The sequence below is a fragment of the Pinus tabuliformis genome, chromosome J (assembly GCF_031772625.1).
Source record: "Pinus tabuliformis cultivar Carrire ecotype Pingquan chromosome J, CPIR1, whole genome shotgun sequence".
Classification (NCBI taxonomy): Eukaryota; Viridiplantae; Streptophyta; class Pinopsida; order Pinales; family Pinaceae; genus Pinus; species Pinus tabuliformis.
The window spans coordinates 767,798,577-767,822,209 of NC_142295.1; the positions used below are offsets into that span (position 1 = coordinate 767,798,577).

At 37.0% G+C, this 23,633-nt stretch overlaps 2 pseudogenes; both read left to right on the plus strand.

Moving 5' to 3' along the window:
- LOC149228979 (DEAD-box ATP-dependent RNA helicase 13 pseudogene) overlaps positions 1 to 2,369 on the plus strand; it is a 95,743-nt pseudogene extending 93,374 nt beyond the window's left edge.
- Positions 2,370 to 8,840: 6,471 nt separating this feature from the next.
- LOC149228980 (uncharacterized) overlaps positions 8,841 to 23,633 on the plus strand; it is a 40,224-nt pseudogene continuing 25,431 nt past the window's right edge.

Sequence of the window (23,633 nt, forward strand, 5' to 3'; positions counted from 1 at the left end):
CATGATTTTGTTGTATCTATGGTTACCAGAATGTGAAAATAGATTATATGTGGAATCCATTGTAAATTATGAACGCTCATGCAATATGCATGGTATTATGTGATTTCGGTATGGATGTCATTAGTAATGTTTAGTTAAATTGAAAATATGTGTTCACTTATGGTTGTATTCCAAACTTAATTTCATTATTTATAGTGTGTTTTAAAAAAACGGGGGGGTGGTTAGTGTCTTAAGGAAGGTCACTACATAAAAAGTTACAAACACTTTTAAGCAGGTTGGATACACAGTTGAATATTGCCAAAGTAGTAGTCCAAATGAAGAAAAACAAGATAACGGAATTGGAGTATCAGATAATTATCCTATCAGGTAGTCCAAATATGGTAATAGCACCAAGTTATTGTTAGAATCAAATAAGAATGAAATTTGTATCCTGAAGGTGACATTCAAATCTATTGATTTTGAGTTCTCAAACTTGATTGCAAATTTTCAAGATCGAGATGTGGTGGAAAGGAAAACACAAGAATTACAAAGAAACATAAACATGAAATAATTTTTTGTAGTCACTACAACAACCTCCAAAATTCTCATCTTGTACACTTAAAAATTTTGACCCCCCCCCTTTATTTCACCATACTCTTCGAAATATCCTAATCACCACTGAGTGTTGGGTTTTATATCTATATAGGTTTTATGCATATCTTTTGATACTTCATCTTCAGTTCTTAGACTTATATTCGACTTTGAACATCAATTTCAACACACGTGCTTGAATTGTTCAATTCGTCCTCGAGGTACCATGACCACAAAATTGCACTAAGTCTTGCTGGAAAATTGCATGAAAGACAGGTCCTATGTTGTTGCAGTAGCCTTGAAGGATGGGTATGGCTTCTGCAAGATCAAAAGGAATAGCTTCATCAGTGAATATATTACATCTATGTTCATGAAATTTCATTTGTAAAGGATTTGCATACCATGAAGAGAATTTAGACTCCATCCTTTGCTTAAAAAGGCAATATATGTGTTGAGATTCAAGGATCCTACACCTATAAAAAAATTATACACTTGCAGCTGCCCATCATGCAAGGCCATTTTTTAAAGGATGTAATCGGTACAACAGAAACTAGGTCATGAAAAAACCTTGCATTCAGACTACCAATTTTGCAGTGTCTTAACAAGACAAAGCAACATGGAAGGAAGGCTTGATAAGCAACAAAGAAAGAACATTTAAGGGAAACAAGAATGGAAGTACTCTTCAAGATCTTGTTGTAACTCCGACAAGAGAACTTGCATTGAAATTCAATGATCATCTTTAATTTGCTTCCAAGTTTACAATCATCAGGGTAGTTTCTATAGTGGGTGGAATGAAACAATGGAAGCATGAATGTATTTTAAAGGAAAGGCCACACATTATCGTTGGGACTCTAGGGTAACTATGGGAACTTATGGTTGGAAAGGAAAGACACCTTCTTGAGCTACAATCCCAAATTTTCTTTATTCTTGATCAGGTCTATCAAATGATAGAGAAAGGTCACTTTCATGAGCTTCAGTCTATTATTAGGATGCTTCCAGTGGTCTTATACCATTCTTTAAAACCTGTGGGTGCAGATGACACACATCTTTCTGAAAATGCCTCAAAGAATGATAAGGTAAAGTACAATTATGAAAGAAAATGAAGGCAAATATTTTTATTTTCAGTGATTGTAGCACTGATTGTTGGCTTTCGAAAGAAGCTTAACAAAGGTAATTATGGTTCAAAAACTGGTGTTATGGATGGCAATTATTCATTTGCAATGCTATTTGAAAAATCAAGTTTACAGGAAAACACAGTTATTATTGATTTGACATCAAGTATTATGATACATAATCTGGAAGAGTAAGCAATAAAGTGTAGAGAAGAAGATAAAGATCCATATTTGTATTATATTCTTAAGGTTCATGGGTGTGACCAAACCATTGTTTTATGCACTTAAATTGCAGGGTTGTGACAAATTTCTGCAATCCTATACATTTTAAAAGTCATTGCGTGACCTCAACATGCTCAAATGAGGAAGAGAGCTTGTTTAAAGGCAGTGGATTGTTTCAGGGAAAATGAAAAATGTGTTATTGTGGAAGATGATGTTGCAGCAAGAGGTCTTGACATTTGTGGTGTTATAATTCTCATTCACTAACAACTACCACATTCTGCAGAGATTTATATTCATCGAAGTGGGAGAATAACTCGAGTTGTTACTGATGGATGCAGTATTTCACTTATTACACTGAGCGATAAGTCAAAATATGCTTCCCTTTACCATCCTTTTCAGTTTAAGGATTCCTCTATGCTTATTTTCTTGCCAATACAAGTAAGGTTAAACTGGTATGTTTTTTAAAAGAAGAAGAAGAATGCAGAGGTTTCTTACCTACGGCCACAAAGTTTTCAAACATTCCACATAAATCCAGTGAAGGGTAAAGCAACTCAAGGGATCTCTAATGATTACAATATTCACTACCATGTCACTAAGAATTGGATAAGAATGTGACTATGTTGCAATGAATGGGGAAATAATGTGACCATAGTGTAAATAGTTGGGAAATAATGTGACTATAGCACAAAGAATTGGGCAAGAATATGACCATAGAGAAAATAATCAAGGAATGACTCCTCGTTTCTCACTGTGTTATCGCAAGCAATGAGTTTTCTTTGTGAAACATTGATAACAAGAGATTATTTGCGCTATAGCGCAAGGTAGAAAGGTTTATAGTGCCACCTCCATTATTAAAATGCAATCTTGGATGCATAATCACCCAATATGACAAACCTACGAAGATGAAGTGACAGGTGAAAAGAATATGCTCTTAGAGGAAGACTTATTCACAGAATTACATTTGTCATTACACACCATGTACCAATATTGTGGTGATTAATTCTTTCGATATTCGATAAGGAATTTTGTTAAGGTTTTGCAAGTCCTAAACATGTTTTTCTTCCTTTGTAAGTGTGTGTAGTTCTTCTCTCTCTGCCAAATATGAGTGGATATAGTTTGTTAGTAGACAAAAAGGATAAAATGATCGAATTTGATCTAGTTCATCAATGGCTTGCAATTAATTTGAATCCCAAATTTTAGATGCTCCTACCACCAATTGGGAAGCTAGACTTGGTGCCCAAGTTGAGCAAAGCTATGATGGAAAATTGCATGTGTTTCCTATAGGTGTTGAGAAAAGGCATAGAACTAGGAAATTTATTGTTTTTGTTAGGCTCCCTCTGAATAAGTATAAATCATAACAATAACATCACTAGACAGAAGGCATGGATGTCAGTCTTCAAGCCTTGAAGGGTGATGATGTTGACAGAGTTTTGGTGGATATTTGGTGAGGTGTTGCTGAATGAGATGATTGAGGACATAATAATTGGTTTGAATATAAAGAAATATTGTAAAAGTTGAAAAGCCATGGGTTTAAAGTTCAAGAAATGTTGGGGATTCTGCCATATTTCGTGGCCTTAATTGGTTGTTGAAGAAATATATCAAGATAATGATCTAAACTATAAGGACCAATGGGGCAGATGAAACTATGAATATATATCGTTGGGATGTGATAATCTCCAAGTATTGAAGGAAAGGGCACTTGTTTAACATTGTGTTGATTATATGAGGAGTTTCAAGAAGAGTTTAATGATATTTTGGGGGAAACCATTCTGGGAATTCAAGTGAGAATGGGTCCTGCAAGAGAGTTTCCATATCCATCTTATCTTGAATGTCAAGGTACATGAAAATTCCCAAGGATTAGAGTATTTCAATGTTATGCTAATTTTATGATCTCTAACCTTAAATCCATAGCTAAAACTATTGGCGAGAAGGATACGGATCTATCTTTCCAGGGAAAATTCTCCTCCGAAATCTAATCAATATGCACACAATTAGATCACTAGGAATGCCAACCTTCGATTACTAGAATATGGTCAAAACACCACAATTGAACCCATGTGTACATTCCCTTACCCAAGAGCAAGATATCATTTGTTCCAACCTAAGAATTGGCGGTTATTTGTCTCATTGGTCAGGAAAATGGCATAAGGAGGGGTCACCTAAAATTCATGAGAGTAAGAACATACAAATGCAAACTCATTTGTCCATATTGCAGGCTGATTGATCCAAGAGGCCACTTCAGATTTAGATACAATGGTGGAGATATTAAGAAAGCAACTTGCAAAAGGTAATTGCTTGTTTGATGTTGGATGACTAAGGCTACAAAAAAGATGGAAATTAAATCCTAGAAATATGTCTTTGTAAAACCTCCCTTCTTTAGCATTTAAATGCCCATAATAACATAATCTGAAAATTGAAGCAAGAATGTCATGTTTTTTTGCTAAAGGAGTTCATAAAGATGATTGACCTATCCATACAATGGTTGGACAAGTTATTATAAGGTAGTTTTATATGGTTACCCATGGTACACGAAGATGTATTGTGTATTTCACCATGTCAACTAAGTTGTGTGGTGTAGGTGGTGATCACGGGTCATTCTACTCAACAACATGCGCAACTGCAAGCAAATGGACATCCATTATGGCAAGTCAATAGCAAAAATACTTGTTTAGTAGTCCATGCAAATTTCTATGATTTACAAACAATAGCACCACCAACAAAAATCTCTCTTTCTTCTCATAATTTCTCCTTATGTCCTGCTGTAAATATTTTATCATAATTATAAAATGATAAATATACATAGGTCATATAATAGTCATAAGATTATCAAGAATGTGATAAGTCGTCACAAGAATATCAAAAGGTCTTAGGAATTGAATAAGTCATGAGGAAATCGAAGAGTCATGAGGAAATTGAAGAGTCATGGGGAAGGTGAAAGCTCACCAACCCATTTGTATAAAGATATCCTCATGCCTCTAAGAGATGGCCTTTTAGCACTAGAGTTTTGTTAGCATAGAGATATTTGTTAGCACTTAGGTAGATTTGAGTGCTCTTTCTTTTGGAGGATTTTAGGATAAGTGTCACAGATCAATTTGTCGCCATGACACTTGATCAGTTTATGGGTCTTTTTACCATCCTTAAACATGTTTGATTGAACTCCCTTAGAATTCAAACAACCAAAAATATCTTGAAGGATATGGGAAATTTGGGAATAATAGTTGTCACACCTTGTCAAGTTTCACTTGCATTAATTTTCCTAGCTTTTCTTGTGCATTCGCTGGAATTAACGTTGAGAACATCGCAAAGTTGCGCTCTGTCTAACACTATAAACTCGCACAGGTGAATTCAAGAAAGTAAAAATGAAAAGTACATTCTAGAAACATAGTTGGTTGAATATTTCCCAACTAGAATCTTCTAGGTGATGACTATTCAAACTATAAACCTCAGATGATTCATCTTAATCCCTTTCCTAAAGGAAACCTAATCCCTCAATTAGGGGATATCACCCTCCTCTTTTGGATCTGAAACTTCTTTCTCTTGGCCTATAAAATGACTAGAGGATAGAGTGTTTGAGGAGGTCAGAACCCACAGAAGATAAACTTATGTTGCTAGTTTGAAATTGGAAAGCTTGCCATCTAAGGAGGAGATTGAAGGCATTTGGGAGGAACCTCACGACATCAAGGTGAAGGTTGTAAGGCTTCTCTTTATCTTTGATTAATACAAATGAACACTTTCTCCCATTAATTTGCCTTATTGGAATGATGAATGGTTGATAAATGTTTAAAGTGTTTATTATGGAAAATTCAATTCCTAATATCCTTGATCATTAGTGTTATCACCAAAAAATTGATAACCTAGACTAATTTACTAGATGGATCGAAGTACACCATGTAAAGCCAATTTTACCATAGTAAAATTGCTTTCACTGTGAGAAATTACTTAATAAACCACCTTTGTTAAGTAATTTATAGTTAAACCCATGAAGAATAATTAAATAAATCACTATTTATTTGATTTTCTTCTAGGAATAATTAATTTAACCATTGTTTTATTATTATTCCTTGTCATATTTGACCCAATCATGAAAAATAAACAGATAAATCATTAATTATCTTATTTTTCTCCAAGAATAATTAATTAATCACTAAATAATTATTATTCTTTGTCAAATTTGACTAAATCCCTTAAGAATAATTAAATAAATCCTTATTTGTTTATTATTCTTTAAGTAATTCCTTGATATGGTAAATAAATCATTTATTTGTTTATTATTTCTAAATAAAAGTTTAAATACTTTTTCCCTCCTAACCAAATATAATAAAATATTCCAAGTGGTTATTCCAGGAATGGGATCAATAATATTTTATTATTGCTCATTATTTGAGGATAACTCAATATTTTGTTATAAATAGAAGGGTTTTCCATTCATTATTCACTTTTGATTATTTTAATTGTTGCACTCGTTGTTTTAACTCTGATTATTTTCATTGTCGCACACCATATTTTTGTTGGGCTTATGTATTATAGAGGAGAGAGACTCTATACAAGCTGAAGAAGTTTGAGGATAGCCAAGAACTCATCCCATAGAGGGGGGCTCGTAACATTTATTTGTTCTCTTCACAGGTGTTATTATAAAATTATTCTTTACATATTTGGTTTCCATTGGATGATTGGAGTTATTACTCTTTCTTTTGTTGTTTAACTATGATTGTGGCATAGATCAGAATTTTGGAAGGTTTTGTTTCTATCAAGTTCTACAGATCTACAATGTTTAGCAGTCATTTATATTGTTGAGATTGTTTGTCATCCACAATCTTAAGTGGGTCATTTTCGTACATCATTGAGAAGAAAACACTACAACAAAATTGGCGGCTCCACTGGGTTTTTATACTTCAGATCCAGAAACCTGGGTGACCTTTGGTTTTCAACTTAGGGTTTCTCCTTCTTTTTTCAATTCTCTTAATGTTTCCTAGTTTTTCAACCCTAGATCTGATAAATTTCTAACTTGAGCAAGCTTTCTGGTCATTTCCACAGGTCACAGGAACCACTCGCAACAAAGGCGGCACTTTTTTCCGAGATTTGCCGACCAGGATCCACGGAACAGAAATAGCAATTTTTGGCCCAAAAAGTGCGATATGGGCTTCAAAATGCACCTTTCAGCCCAAAAAGTGCGATCCCTGCAGAGAAATAGGTCAGTACATGCGATTTCTGGGTTTCAGGGTTTTTCTCATATCGGTTTCTAGGTTTTGAAAAGAGCTATATGTTGGGTGTCTGACCTCTGTCTCATCTTGCTTAGGCCTCGATCCACTATGTTTTACTCGTCGAAGTCAAATTTAACCCCCCCCCCCCCACGGCTTCTAGTACACTTCCTCCTTTCTAGGAGGAGTTTAGCTGAGTGAGTAGTCTGAGTTTCTGCAGCGCTTTCACCCACATTTTCCATATCTGTACCTTGTTGTTTCAGATCTGTTAAGATAGGTTGTTACCATCCATAGTGTCACATTTCCACTTGTTTGGTTATTTAACTTAGGGTCCCATCGGTTTCCCTAGGTGTTTCACCCATCTCCATAACTTTTTGCAGCAATCTTGCCTCTGGTTTTTTGCTATTGCTGCACCACTTTCCAGCATCTTAGTGTCACTTGATCCCAGTCACAACAAAATTTAGATCCCTTGACCATTTCAGTGTATTTCCCATCTGTTTAGCCACCAAGCAGTACAGTGTTTGCAAACCCATTTTGGGTGGGGTTTAGTTAATTGTTTTGCTATTCATTTTCTATTATTTATTTTAGTTTATTTTCAGTAAGCTTTTTTATTTTTTGCAAACATGATATGGGCTTAATCAATTAATACACTTGCATACACAAACACACCTTAAGCGAAGGGCGCTTGGTTTACACTCCAATCCAAGACTTAACATAATAAATTTATCTCCCCGCACCGAGACAAAGATATATTTCTAATCTCCCTTCACCATTTCCATGTTTCGTGTGTCCTATCATCATTGCGCCACCAAGGCATGTCTCTCGGAGACTATTAGGCCTTTTGTTGGGTTTTGTCCATGGTTTTGTGCATGGTTTTTGCACATGGTTTTGGGCGTGATGGTTTTTGGTCCATGGCATTGGATGCTTCGGCATGTATATATATGTATTGTAACATTGAAAGGAACATAATGAAAAATCAATATGGTAGTCCCGGTTTTGTAGTCCCGGTTTTGGGATCCAGGGGAAAATCTCTGTGTATATTTGTTTTATGTGTTATTCTCTCACTATTGTTTATTTTTTGTTTTTTAGAATTCATACGCAAGTAATTTCTGTACGGGGTTAAAACCTACACCTTCACCCCCAGTTTCCGCTTGGGCATATTACTCCTCCCTGTCGAGTTCGAGTTCATAACCCTCTGAGTCCCCATACCAACTCTTCTCCTGGTTCTTCTGATTCCTCCTCAGATTCTGAGCCTACTTCACCACATATCGTCGCCATGTCTGGACCTATAGCTGGTGCAGGAACCCAGCCTGGTGGTGGCTTTAGTTCTATACCAGTGATCACATCAAGCAGAACAATATCAGGAACTGTTCTGGAAGCCCCCATGCTCCCCTTTATGGATGGGTTAAGTCTACCGGATCTTAACCAGTTGATAAGCGACCCCATACACCATGATGTTGGTTGGCCCTCTATGCCGGCTAAGCTTCCTTCAGACATCCCAAAGTTTGAGGGTATCGCTGGAGAGGATCCTACCAACCATGTTCGATCCTTCCACATGTGGTGTTCATCCAACTCCATAACCGATGAATCCATTCGTCTTCGGCTCTTCCAATGCACGCTCACTAGAGATGCTGCAAAATGGTATGTAGACTAGCCCTCCGCATCTGATTCCATTTTCGCGACGCTTGCTAAAGCGTTCCTTTGATATTTTCAATTACCTCTTTGGTATGACACTGGTATGGAGCTATTGACCACATTTCGTCAGTACTCTGCCACTCGCCTTTCTGACCATGATCAAGAGTGGCGTCAAAGGAGGAGAACATGTCGTGCCTCGCCTTTCGTAGACCGTGTATATGTAGATTGGTTTCTTAAGAGCCCCCATCGGGAAAGATGTCGCGTCCCATTTCCCTCAGACCAAGGAAGAAGCTCTCCAGACCGCTTTAAGATATGATCTGATTTATGCACAATCTATTATGTCTATACTGTCATTCCAGACCTCCCTCGTCCTGAAAGTGCCAATGCACCGGAGCCATCTCACACCGCCAACGGTATTGTTGGATCACTTTCACACTCTTTGCCATATACTTAGCATAGTTATGGCTACATGCAGGGGAGCACCAGTTCCTCCAACACTTATACCCCTCCTGCTAGCAACATGTTTCCTGGAACCCAACTCGTCTACCAAATTGTTTCTCCTCCTTATGCACAGTCTTGCGCTCCATCCCCTCAAGCATTAGCACTACAGCCTCCCATGCATCCTCAACCCCAATAGCCACTTCCCCCTCAGGGACAAGTGTTTGCACAGCAGAGTGCTACCAATCCCCAAAATTCGAAGAAAAACAATAAGGGGAAGGGTAACAAGGGTAACCAGGGTAACCAACCTAGTGAACCCCAGGGGAACCAACCTAACACCAACAACCAGCAATAGGGCATCCATCCCAAGCAGAACAAGGCCATTCGCACGAATAAGCCTTGTGTGTGTTGTGGTGTACATGGCCACTATACACATGAGTGTCCTCTTTTACCCCAGATGCGTCAAATGTGGGAAGCTCAAGTAGCGTCTCGAGGTCAACAATCACCTCAGAACCACACACCACCTCAACCGGCCATGCTCACAAATCCTTTCCCTCAGCAAGGATTTGTTGTTGCTCAACCTAAGCTAGGTCAAGCAACCCACCTCCCCCAACCTTCTAGTTCTGATGGCTACTAGATCCTTATGGTGAACTCTGATGAAGTTAACCCATTACTTTCTTGGCATGGAGGTATGGCAGGGAGATGGGGAGTTGTTTGTGTCTCAGGGCAAGTATGCCAACGAGATACTCAGGAGATTCTGCATGGAGAGCAACAAACCCATGGAGACTCCTCTAGCAGGTAACTAGAGGAAGGAGGATGCTACTTCAGGGGAAGTAGTTGAAGCTACTATTTATAGGCATCTTGTGGGTTCAGTCATGTGTTGGTGAACACACTGTTGAATATGTGTTGTGCAGCTAACCAACTTAGTCAAGCGATGGTTAGGCCTACCAAGCTGTATTGGAAGGAGGAAAAGCATGTGTTGAGATACCTAAGGGGAATTTCTGAGTATGTATTATGGTACAGACTGACAGAGGGAGTGAAGCTTCAAGGCTTCACCGATGCAGATTGGGTAGGGAGTCCATCCGACAGGAAGAGCACATAAGGAGGGATATTCACTATTAGTTTAGCGACATTTTCTTGGTACAACAAGAAATAAAGATCAGTTGCACTCACTTCAATAGAGGCAGAGTACATGGTTGTGATTCAGGAAGCATGTGAGGCCATTTGGATGAGGAAGATCATGGTTAGTTTGTTTGGTCAGCAGATGGATCCAACTATGATTTACTGTGATAATCAGAGTTGTATCAAACTCTCTGAAAATCCAGTTTTTCATGATCAGTCCAAGCATATTGATATCCGATATCATCATCTCAGAGATTGTGTATTGAGGCAGATTATGTTGTTAGAATACATTCCCATGGAGGAGTAAGATGATGATATTTTGACAAAGGCCTTGTCAAGATGTAAATTCGAGTTTCACGTAGATAGGATCAGGGTAGCTGATAATCCCTTTCTTGTAGAGAGGGAGTGTTGATAAATGGAAACAAGAAATTCCAGTTTAATTTGTCCTTGAATTAAATTGAGAATTAAAATCGAATTCTATTCTCATAGCAACTTGTAAATAGTTAATTAAGTTTAATTAACTTAATTAGCTTAGGAATTTCGAGTTGGAAGTCTTTCTGTAGTCATGTATATGTTCTCCCTAAGTTTTAGGGGTCCAGTATGAGTTTAAATTGAGTTGGAAATTAGATCACTCGGTTTACTGAGTTAAGTTCAGTTAAATTAGTTCCAAACTGTTTTTGGAATTAATAGAGAGTTAACAGACAGTTGGTGCACTAGTGCATCCACAAGTGTCACTCTAGTTAATTGAAGATTCCCTCATCAGAAACTCATGCATGTCGATTCTGAGAAAGACCCAGTTGAGACTAGAGTGCAGGGACAATGTACTATAAGTGGTATTATTTACTGGAGTGTAAATATCATGGATGCATTAGGGATTGATCCTATGTTTGGATTGTGCAGTTTTGGAAGCATGAATTCCCTTTACATATGGGCTATTCATCCTAGGAATTACGCAAGAGATTAGGGGCTTGGAGAGCTGCAGAATTAGCTAAGTGTTGGCCAAGAGCTTGCTTATGAGCTGAGAGAGTTGAGCATACTTGTGCGGAATTGTTCTAGTGAGAACAAGCTTTGTATCTTCACTCATATTTATTATATATGCAATACAGATAGTGGGGTTTTGAGCAGTGGCTTTCCCTAGATAGATCTTGTGTTATGTGCCATTGATTTATCTTCTTCTTGTTCATATTGTTTTCATCGATCTATTGGCTTCTGCTGATTGAAAGTAGAAGTAGTTTCTTGTCCTTTTCTTTAGAACATTGCATGAGCTTATGAATCTATAGGATTTTCTACAGTTTCTTTTGCATAGCCATTCATGGCTAGTTCCGCGGGAGGGGGTTTGACCCCCTCCTTTAGTTAGATTGTATTAACAATTCATAGGAATTTTGGATCGAATGACAATCCCTCCTAAACTCCTTATCATTCATGTCATTTTTAAAGCTCAGTTCGAGGAAATGGAGATCATAGCCACCAGAGAAACCATTGCTTCGAGCATTTTGGCAAAATAAAAGTCAAGGGTGTTTCCTACCAAAAGTAGTGGAAGATCTAAAGTATGAGGTCAGATCCAACAAGGTTGTAGAATATGTACAACATATGCAGGATCGTGCTCTAATTTTCAAGTTCATTGGATTGTGGACCTCCAAAAAAATCCTTGATCTGTTGGATCCAAAATAAATGGAACCTTAAGGAACAAATGGATTTGAAGCTAGGAGAAAAAGGGTTTTTCACAGTAATTTTTACCGTCTTGGAGGATACAATGAGGACTTTTGAAGGAGGGACTTACTTTTTTAATAATGTTGGGCTCTTCATGTGATTTTGGAAAGAGCAGTACAATCTTGAGAAGGAAGACTTCCTTGTTGCTCGGGTATGGATTCATTTCTTTTCTCTTCCAAACTAATATTGGGAGGAAGAAATTCTTGAAGACATTGACAATTCCATTTGTAGATTTTTCAAGGTTTATAAGACTATTAAGAGAGGGAGATACACATCCTATGCAAGGATCTATGTCTATATGAATATTTCGCAGCCTCTTCCAACTTCAATAGACATTTATTATCAAGATAATCTTGGGAAACAAACACTGAAAATGTCTCATTTCGATGCAGGTGTTGTCATGAATATGGGCATATTTTTAGAGACTATCCTATGATTGGAAAGGATTCACTGTTGAAAATAGCAACAAGAAATGCTAAAAATAACATTGCTATAGATAGAATTTCAAGATATATTCCAATTTTAATTTGTCCTTGAATTAAAATTGAGAATTAAAATTTGAATTTAGTCTCACCAGCGATTTGAAAAATAATTAATTAATTCATATTGAGTTAATTAGTTGGTGAAAATTAAACATGAAGTCTTTGTGAAGACATGTAACAGTTATCCCTTTGATTGAGGAAGTTATCCCTTAATTAAGTAGATAAGGATGAGCTATAATTGAGTTGTAATTAGTTAGCTCAGTTAACAGAGTTAAGCCCAGTTAGATTAGTTCCAAACAGTTTGTGGAACTGATTGTGACTTCAGTGAGTTAATGCATGCATGCATGAAACTAGTGAACTCCAGATAACTGAATATTCTCTTATGAATAACTCATGCATGTCAGTTCAGACAAAGACCCAATTGAGATTAAAGGCAGGGATAGTGTACTATTAGTTGCAACAATTTTCCTATAAGAAAATCTCTTGCGTGTAGTAGGAATTCATTCCTTGATGATTGCACAGTTCTTACAGGGTGTGAGATCAATGTGAGTGATCAGTGTTACACTTGGTAACAGTAGGATCACCCAGGGGAAACAGCGCAAGGAAATAGGAGGCTTGGAGGGCAGAGAAGAAGGTTTGTGAGAAGCCTTGTTTTCCTATGAGCATCAAGGAGGATTGTATTGAGAGCTGGTTAGCTGTGGGAGCTAAAGCTTTGTGTCATCTTGAGATATTTCCACCTTGTATGATAATACAGATAGCGGGGTTTTTAGCTGAGGCTTTCCCCAGAGTATTCTTCTGCATTTCATGTGTATGATTTCTTCTTCTCTATTATATGTGTTATGCTTGATCTTGCTCAAATCGATTAAGCTTCCGCAAGTTTGATAGTAGAAGTAGATCAAGTATTTTTCTTTAGTACATTGCATTATCAGGTGATTTACAGTGATAATTTCTACATGGTATCAGAGCAAAGGTGATCAAAGTGGAGAACATTATACAAAGAAGGGAGAAGTTCGAAGTTTGAAGTTCTTGATTGTAGGTACAAAATCAATTTCTTATCACATCTCAAAGTTCACCAATGGCATTCAATGGCTTGAAACTCGAGTATGCCCTGGATGGCAACTTGAATTACATAGCATGGAAGGATCGCATGGAAGCAGTATTAGAAGACAACGGTTTGAAGGACTTCATTGATCAAGAAGTCCCCAAGCCAGCAGTAGCTAATGCCCAAGAATTGGCGAAATGGAAGAAATGTGTGGCGAGAGCGAGGAGGATTATTCTGGAGGGAGTTCGAGACCATATTGTCTCAAGTCTCCATGGGAAGGAGACTGCATTTTCAATGTGGAAGACATTGAAGGATCTATATCAAAATAGCATCAACCAGAGGAAGTTGACGTTGAAGGACAAGCTTCGAAAAATCAAGTGTGAAAAGGGCGACACGATCTCTACATATCTGAACAAGATCACCACCTGCAGAGATGAGTTTGGAAGTGTAGGAATCACGACAGCCGATGATGACATGGTGAGTCTTGCTCTCCTCGGTCTTCCTAAGAGCTGGCATAGCTACCAGGACTCAGTGAATGGAAGAGAGAAACTGCCAGATTGGGAACGATTGTGGTCGGATCTGATGCAAGAGGAGATCAGGAGGAGCACCAGAGATGGTTCTTCATCCAAGGAGGATGAAGGAAATTTGGCCTTAGCGAGTAAGGCAAGGAAAGGGAAGGAGAAGGATTCTCATCCCAAATCGAGTTCTTACCATGGTAGGAAGAAGATTGACAAATCTAAAGTGAGATGCTTTAATTGTCATGAGGTGGGCCATTATGGAACTAGTTGTCCATTAAAGAAGTCTAAGAAGGGATCCTTGGAAGGATCTGAAGGTGAGGCATTGGCCTCTCAGTTCGAATTGGATTTTACCCTCGTCGCATGCATGGTTTCATCGATGATGGGTTGTGGTTGGTTTCTTGACAGTGGAGCCTCATTCCACATGACCGACAATAAGAGTTTGTTCAGTACCTTGGAGGAGAAAGACCTCAAAATGTGCATAGAGATGGGTAATGATGAAAGGTCTAGTGTTTCAGGAGTGGGCACTGTTGCTTTTCAGAGGGAGCATGGAGCTCTCATTACCTTGACAGATGTGAAGTATGTGCCTGGATTGAAGAATAGCCTGGTATCGATCACGATGTTGGAGGAAAAAGGCTATGATGTTGTCTTCAGTAAGGGAAAGGTTTTCCTTAGACACGTCACCACGAGACAGGTGAAGAAGATCGGTTCACCAGTCAAGAACATGTATGCTCTTGAGGTTCAAGATGCATGCAAAGCCTTGAGGAGCAAGGCAAATGTTGGAGACTTGGTGGTTAAGAGGGAGGGTAAATTACCTCTCAATATGCAGCCCCAGAAGAAGTCTCAGACAATTGTGGAGGAGCCACAATTGGAGATGATGAGAGGAGATCGAGTGGAGGCATCCACTCATGTAGAGACCTCTAGTAGGGGGGAATTTTGAGCCAAGTGGGCAGAAGGATCACATGCATCCATACCTCCACGTGTTAGGTGGGGCAATGTGAAGTGATAGTCCCAAGAAGGCTGAATTAGGGGTAGGATCCTTGAGGTACCCAGCCTCTTTGATTAGACCTTGCTACGGGAGCCCTGACAAGGAGTAGCAGGACTAGCTGAGTGGGTAGAGACAGATGCGGATGGAGCGGAAGAGGGAGCTTCAGCATCATAGGGCGTTTCTAGCTCAACAGGGAGGTCAGTTGGGAGATTAGTTACTTACTTCTCAGTAACTGAGTTGCAGTGCAGCATTGGGCAGCACAATGCAACATGATGAGAGGAGGTGCAGTGCGGATGCAGTGCTGGGAGATAGGACCAGCAGCAACACGGATGCAGCAAGAGGAATCAGTATGATTGATGTAGTCAGATATCAAAGTGACAGAGGCTAGATCAGTCAGATACTGAAGAGCACAGAGGTGCAGAGTTTTCAGTTGATAGAGGCAATAGCAGTCAGAGACTTTGATGATAGAGGCATCATTCTGATTCAGGTTGGATGTTTTTTTGCTGGAACAACAACATTTGAGAGAAGTGTTGCATGCAGAACATTCCAAAGGTTCAGGATCGGGATCAAATTGAATTCCTTTCTTGTTGAGAGGGAGTGTTGAAAATAGCAACAAGAAATGCTAAAAATAGCATTGTTATAGATAGAATTTAGAATTAAAATTCGAATTTAGTCTCGCCAGTTGTTTGAAAAAATTATTAATTAATTCATCTTGAGTTAATTAGCTGGTGAAAATCAAACATGAAGTCTTTGTGAAGACATGCAACATTTATCCCTTTGATTGAGGAAGTTATCCCTTAATTAAGTAGATAAGGATGAGTTATAATTGAGTTGTAATTAGTTAGCTCAGTTAACTAAGTTAAGTCCAGTTAGATTAGTTCCAAATAGTTTGTGGAGCTGATTGTGAGTTCAGTGAGTTAATGCATGCATGCATGAAACTAGTATACTCCAGATAACTAAATATTCTCTCATGAATAACTCATGCAAGTCAGTTCAGACAGAGACCCAGTTGAGATTAAAGGTAGGGACAGTGTACTATCAGTTGCAACAATTTTCCTATAAGAAAATCTCTTGCGTGCAGAAGGAATTCATTCCTTGAGGATTGCGCAGTTCTTACAAGGTGTGAGATCAATGTGAGTGATCAGTGTTACACTTGGTAACAGTAGGATCACCCAAGAGAAACAACGCAATGAAATAGGAGGCTTGGAGGGTAGAGGAGAAGGTTTGTGAGAAGCCTTGTTTGCCGGTGAGCATCCAGGAGGATTGTACTGAGAGCTGGTTAGCTGTGGGAGCTAAAGCTTTGTGTAATCTTGATGTATTTCCACCTTGTATGATAATACAGGTAGCGGGGTTTTTAGCTGAGGCTTTCCCCAGAGTATTCTTCTGTGTTTCATGTGTATGATTTCTTCTTCTCTGTTATATGTGTTCTGTTTGATCTTTCTCAAATCGATTAGGCTTCCACGAGTTTGATAGTAGAAGTAGATTAAGTATTTTGCTTTAGTACATTGCATTATCAGGTGATCTACAGTGAGAATTTCTACATTTACCATCAGATTAATCAACTCATAAAGAACAAGAAGGCTTTGAAAAACTCCCCCAAAGGAATTTAAGACCTCAAGGAACCACAAATTCTGGTTAAAACCCCAAATTTGGAAGAAATTTCATGTCTCTCTCCTCTCTATATGAGACCATGGTGCAAGAAGATAATCAATTAATCCCCCATCCAGTTACCAGAAGTATTCCCAAATATTCTCCACCCCCAATATAACCCGAGAAAAATAATCTAGGAGGTAATTAACAAAATTCTCTGCCAAAGGAGCCAACAAGATTAGTAATGGAAGAGGATGAGACTCATGGCCTCCCAAAAGACATGGATCTAGTTGACCCACCTATTGATTGCTCCAGCAAAGGCCTGACCCCATAAATATCCACAAGCCATGTCAAACCATCATATCAAGGCTCTTTACAAGGAATATCCAAAATCCAACAGTCAAATAGATAAAACTCAATCTTATTCAAGTTCTTCAAATCCCCGTTTAGGAGTTCATACACAATCTTTCAAATATTCCCCCCAAGATGGTCAAAGAGGATAGAAAAAAGGGACACAAGAGCATTAAGGTTGTGATCCAAGAAGATGGAGAAAATTTAGTCAACGTAGGGAAAGTCGTGCCATTGTCAAAGGCGTTTCGTCCTTCTCAACCCAAAAAAGCCTGAAGTTTTAATCCTAAATATGTAGAGAATAAGTATGTTCTTCTTATAATTACTATCATTTATAGTCTTTATAGTTTGTTATGATGAGTGGATTTCTTAGTATTTTTTGTTTATTGGCTAAGATTTGTAGTCCTTTTATGATAAACGATAGTTTCTAGACTTTGAAATGTCAGATTACATGTAATTGTTTTCTCTTATTGATGAAAGGATCTTCTAATTCACAATTTGTTTTTATCAACTATAACAAATTTCTCAATTACAACTATTATCATCTATACAACCACAATTCTCATATAATCAATGGCTTAGATTTCCACACTCCGATTACAACATGCTCATGGTAGTTTACTCAAAGAGAAGGCTTCCAATTTTCCCAATTGAATGGTAATTTATAGGACAATTTGAACTTTTGATAGTTCAACTCTTCGATAATTCAAACAATACCCAAACAATTAAACTTCCTTCCCATTCCTTCAACCACAATAATAATTTGCTTGCATGCCCAAAAGTAAAGCTTTAAATTGCATGGAATGAGGAGGGCACATATCTATATGGAGACCCATGTACCTCCTTCATGCACTAACCCCTCCACCTCCTTCATGCACCAAACACCTGATGCATTAATTAAAAACAACCACTGGTTAATAATCAAGCGACATAAATAAGGTTACAAATTTTTTGAGTTAAATCACTTAATAAGGTCATCTCCTTAGCTTACTTAAGGCCCCTAGTCTTTACCCTTTCGTGGAGACATAGTCCCCCATTCTTTTGCCCTTCTCCTCTAGAGCCAATGATGTATACTATGTTGACTCCACCATCTATCGATGAGTGTGGTTTCTTTTAATCTTTGAATAAAGAACTAGATCAGTTGGTTATGGTGTGATGATTGCAATAGACCTTCAAATGAACAAGAGAGAATAAAGCCCTAAAATAATGTATCGAATAGTCGAGAAACATTGTGTCATCCGTTTGAATGTTGTTATGATTCGAAGACATCGGACTTGTAGAATATACACTTGACCACCTCTCCTTGATCAAAGATTTAATATTCTTTTAATATTATAATGAAACTTTTGATATATTATATTTTTAATTTAAATGAAGATTTAACATGTGCTTTTTGCCTATTTATGATTAAAGATTTGTTTTATGTGATAGAAGATCTAATAAGTCTTTAATTATTTTTATGATAAACAGTTCTTAAGGCTTTAACTTTTATGAGTTTGAAATCAAATTTAAATTTAATTTATTAAATATTTTTTCAAATAATAAAAAAAAAAATTATTAAATTATATTTTTATATTGGAAATTAGAAAAACAAATATATTTTTTCCAGTTTAAAAAAATAAAAATGCTTATTTTTTAAATTCCCTAAACCTGGCATCGCAGAAAAATGGAAAGGAAATGCACACGAACTTCTATCATTGGATTTTTGTATTCTCTCTTTCATTGTAGATGAACCAGCTATAGCTGTATAAATCGTTCTTTACCTAGAGGTTAATAATGTTGACCTAAGGAGATGTCGCAAAACTATATTGCAAACGAGTAGATGTCTTAGTTACGTCATAGAAGATCATGATAAACGCTGGGATTTTCTAAACACCAGTAGATATGGACTGAATTTCATCTTATGACTGCGGTAAAACCCTTAACGAATTATTATCGCACTAACAAGCTGAATGACCTCGTCCTCGTTCACGTAGATTTCGTATAATATATTTTTAAATTCATATTTTGTTCTTGTTTTACAAATGTTTTCTCTAAAAATGGTGGAAAAACTTATCAAATTCAGTTCGTCAAACCAACAGTAAGGACAGCCATCTCTGGCTGCTATCCGTGATTGTTGGTTGACTCATCACTGTTATCAAGGAAAGCCACGCCACCTGGAATAACCTCTCAGGGGATACTGACTCATCACTGTTATCAAGGAAAGCCACGCCACCTGGAATAACCTCTCAGGGGATACCCAAGGGAGCACGCTCTCGCTTGGGATACCCAAGGGAGCAGGATCTCGCTCCTGCCAGATGCCTCTGGGTCATGGGCTGTTAACCTGTTTCCTTAAGACGAGCTCTTAGCCAAGCAGAAGCAGTTTTAGGGCATACTCCAGGCCCAAACACAAATGCTTTCTCATGTTACCTTCAATGTTTTGATATAATGCTTTTATTTTTAATATAATAATAATAATAATAATTAATTTTGAAGTTATAGTTCAGCTTTTAATTTTTTTAAATTGATACTTTGTTTCTGTTTTACAAATTGTGTGTTTTTTCATGTTCACTTGAATATTTTTTTTTTTTTAATTTATAATAATAATAAAATTAATTTTAAAATTATAGTTTAAGTTATTAGTATTTCAATATAATAAATTTTAATGTAATAATAAATATAATAAATTTCCATGGATCAAAAAAACATCAAATTTTAATGTAAAAAAGGTGTGTATTGTGTAAACTAGACATTTTCTTTGTATTTTTATGTTAAAACACTTGGACCTGAAGCTTGCCACAACAAATTTGAACTCTTGAGATGTCTCATTGCATTGACATCTGAGAAGGATGCTCTGAAGCAATCTCTAGTGGCCCTAAATGTTCAATGTGCACTATTCATGAGAGTTGTTTAGAAGGTAGGAAGTGGAGCAAGTTCCCACAGGGCACCTTTTAAATCTTCCCTTATAAGGATAGGGTTGTCTAGGACCGCCAATCGCTTGGCTTCTAAGGTCCCTCTAGTGGGTAGTGGAAACAAGGCCATGTTGTAATGGCAGTCACCACTGTAGGATCATATGTTGAAGCACTTATAGAGCTAACCCAAGCAACCAATTCACTAGATCTTGTCAATAATGACATTGAGAAGTTCTCTCGGCTTCTGTATTACAAAGAGATTTATAGCTTCCTCGCTAACCCAATAATCAAGGAGGAGAAAAAGAAGAGCATTATCAAGGTCATTGCAAATGATGCCAAGTTTCAGCATCCCGCTTTGAATTGTCTCTACCTCCTCATTGACAATAAAAGGATGGACATCATTAATGACATTATCAAGGAGTTTGAGATGGCATATAATAAGTTGACTAACATATAGTTGGTAGTGGTGACTTATGTTGTAAATCTTTAGAATCGATATCGAGCTGAAATTGCCAAGAAACTCCTAAGTTTAACTGCTACCAATAATAATAGACTAAAAGTCGGCATTGAGCCCTCTATAATAGCATGCTTCACCATCCAACATGGACTGACTCTGTCCAATGTTATATACATGAGTTTGAAGAATGAGTTGGAGCAATTTACAAGTCAAATTGGGTACAAAAGAGAATTGAAAATGTATGAATCTGAGATGTTAGTGTATCTTTGACACAAAATGAATCCAATGAATGGTTTCCTTGTTTTAAGAAAATAAAAAATGTTTTGTATTCCTCATGTTAAAACATATAAATAGAACTGGAATTTCACCTTATTCATTTTGTAAAAGAAATTCCCATTTTTTTTAAATAGATGTTTTACTTTTTCTTTATAAATGTTTTTGGTATCTCTATGTAATAAGATTGTCTATTCTCAAACATTAGGATATATTCAACAAAAGAAAGATCAAGGTCACATTCAATTATTCTGATATTTTTTCACAAACATTTTTCATATCTTTGTGTTTTAATGGATGTTGTAAGGGTCTCTTCTTAAATGTTAGGATATATTATGATAAACGCTCTTATAAGAAATTTGTTAGTAAAAATGAATATTTGTTTGTCATCATTACAATGAATGTAATTAAATTTATTGAGTTACTCATATTTTATAAATAAAAATTATTAAAAGTCTTTTTGAAATTATGTAGTTGATTTCCAATTCTAAAATCTAGTTAATATAATGCATTCCCAAATCTTATATTTCTTCGGTGTATCTTTGCACCTTTAGGGGCAATTGCTAGTTATATGCTCTATATACATAGTTGTGTTTCAAGTTAAAAGGTAAAGTAACACTCCACATAGTAATGATGTAGACTTTTGGCCAATGCTACCATAGGAATAAATGAAGGTATTCTAAGAATAAAAGGGTGGGGTATGTATGTTCTCTCCCCTCTCATGACAATTACATGCATTTTAACATTAACATGAGAGTGCTCGACATAAGTCTCGTCACACAAGCTCGTTGGGGTACAGAATGATGGTTCATTACTCCATCAAACTCTAGATGCTCCTTTTCCTCAATGCCAAGGCATTTCAATGACATGATGGTTTGGCTCTACAATGAATGTGGTTTATGGTCTAGGTTAACATGTGGTTTATTGGTGTGATCTATGACACTTAATTCTAATTATGAATTGAATTCTCTTAGTAATGGAGGTGTTAGCCTGGGGATCTATGTTTGCATTATGTCTAGGGGTCCAGTGAAGGAATTCTATGTCTTCCTATAGAAGGACAACATTGTAGTCTCCATTAGGTATCTTGTTTGGTATCCTTCGTGTTGTAAGCTAGTCATACCCCATAAGGGCCATTATGTTTGGTGTGACTTCGTTGAAAAGAGGGGGAGTGTTAAGAGATGTGAGCATGATTTTATAGAAAAATAAAATCTTGTGGTGGTCTCAAAAAAACTAATGGCATCATATATGTGTGTGTGTATAGAGAGAGAGAGAGGTCATGCAAACCAAAATTTAGTTGAATGTGCTTAAATATTTGAAGTAAGAGATGTGGGATTCCCTACAAGTGCAAAAAAGTAAACTCTTTGAACTATATTTGAAGCTTGTTTCAATTATCTATCTAGTCTTACAAGACTCTCGTGCTATCAAGAGGTCAAGGGGGGCACTCCAATCTTCTTATGAAGTAAAACCTCCAATGTCTTTGGAAACTCATAGGGATAATTGGTTGTGTTGGATCCTTCTCAGGGTTGGGTTGGTTAAGGATGACACCTATAAAGAGAAACATCCATAAGAGGGCATATGCCTTGGGAACCTCAACCTTGAAATTCATGTGATGGTAGATTCCCTACACATACCTACCTTTTAAAATTTTGAATATATAAATTTTGTTAGTTTGTATTCTCTTGGGACAATTAGTTTGGGAATATAGTTTCCCTTTCTCTCAATTAATTATTCTGAAGGCAAATACTAAGGGGGATATTTTCCCTGAAACCAATTGTCCTATCAAAACCTATCTCTTGATTCATAGTCTTTAGAGGATATGCAACTTTTCTAGTCCATATACCCACTCTTTCAATACCACATTTTTCAATATCACTTCCTTCCTACCAATGTTTCCTCTTGTCCCTATGTCAATGTCAAGTGTCATTGCATATGTCATATGTCCCTTGTATCATTTTTGTAGGTGCACCATTTGACAATTGCTTGGTCATTGCACATATGTCCCATCCATTCCATCATTCATCCTTGCATCCTTTGTCGTATACTTTACACACATAGAATTTCTAACCATGCCACCACGAGTCACAACTCAGGTAATAACTACCCAACTAGTCAATAAGCCCTACTAACATGGAATGAAGTTCCTTCCATAAAAATGATTGACTTTTAACTTGCAACTAACCTAAATTTATCTATGGTCATGACAAAAATCTATCTATGGTTGAGGTTCAATCAAATATGTCGGCAGGTGTGTGGAAAACTCATTATATAAGAATCATTGCGCTTCTTGAAATTGTATCGAAGGAAGGGTGACACTATCTACCTTTTGCATTTGTTGGTCACACCACGTGCTCTTCCAAATTTAGGACACGTAGCTTGGACTGGCTTGAAACTTCGGCTTATGATTATCTTGGATTGGTATAATGATATCCATGCCTACTTGTCAAGAGTGAAATCTAAAAAGAAGCCTTAGATATTGCTTCCCACCCTCCATGTGTGGCTCTCTTTTTTTTGTTTGCCATCCACCCCACTCGAGCCTTCACATGTGAAATTTATAGTGACCAATTACTGATATAAAAGTCTTCTTTCACCATTACCACCCTCTTCTTCTTATGAAGCCTCTTTTAAATTATTTTTAAAATAAATAATGTATAATTTGGAAACATCACATAGATTTATTTATTCTTAAATTTTTGCATCCCATCCTATAATAATATTTTGCATCCTAACATTTAAATAAAATGTCACCTCAAACAAAGGAAACAAAGAGTAACTATCTTTATAGCTTACCACATTATTACCACTCAATCATCCAACGAAAACCTACAAGTGAAGGTATTGCCTTTGATTATGGTTCGTTTTGTCCACAAGACAAAATGGTTTTTTTAAGGCAAAATACAAATGAATGGTACTATAGCTTATCCAAGAAGGCAATTTCCTTTGTATGGTAAGCTTCTCTCATTTCTTTTTGACAAGAAATATCGGTCCTTTATGCTCCATTGCAGCCATTGTCTTCGGTTGCCCCCCATTTCTAACAACATTA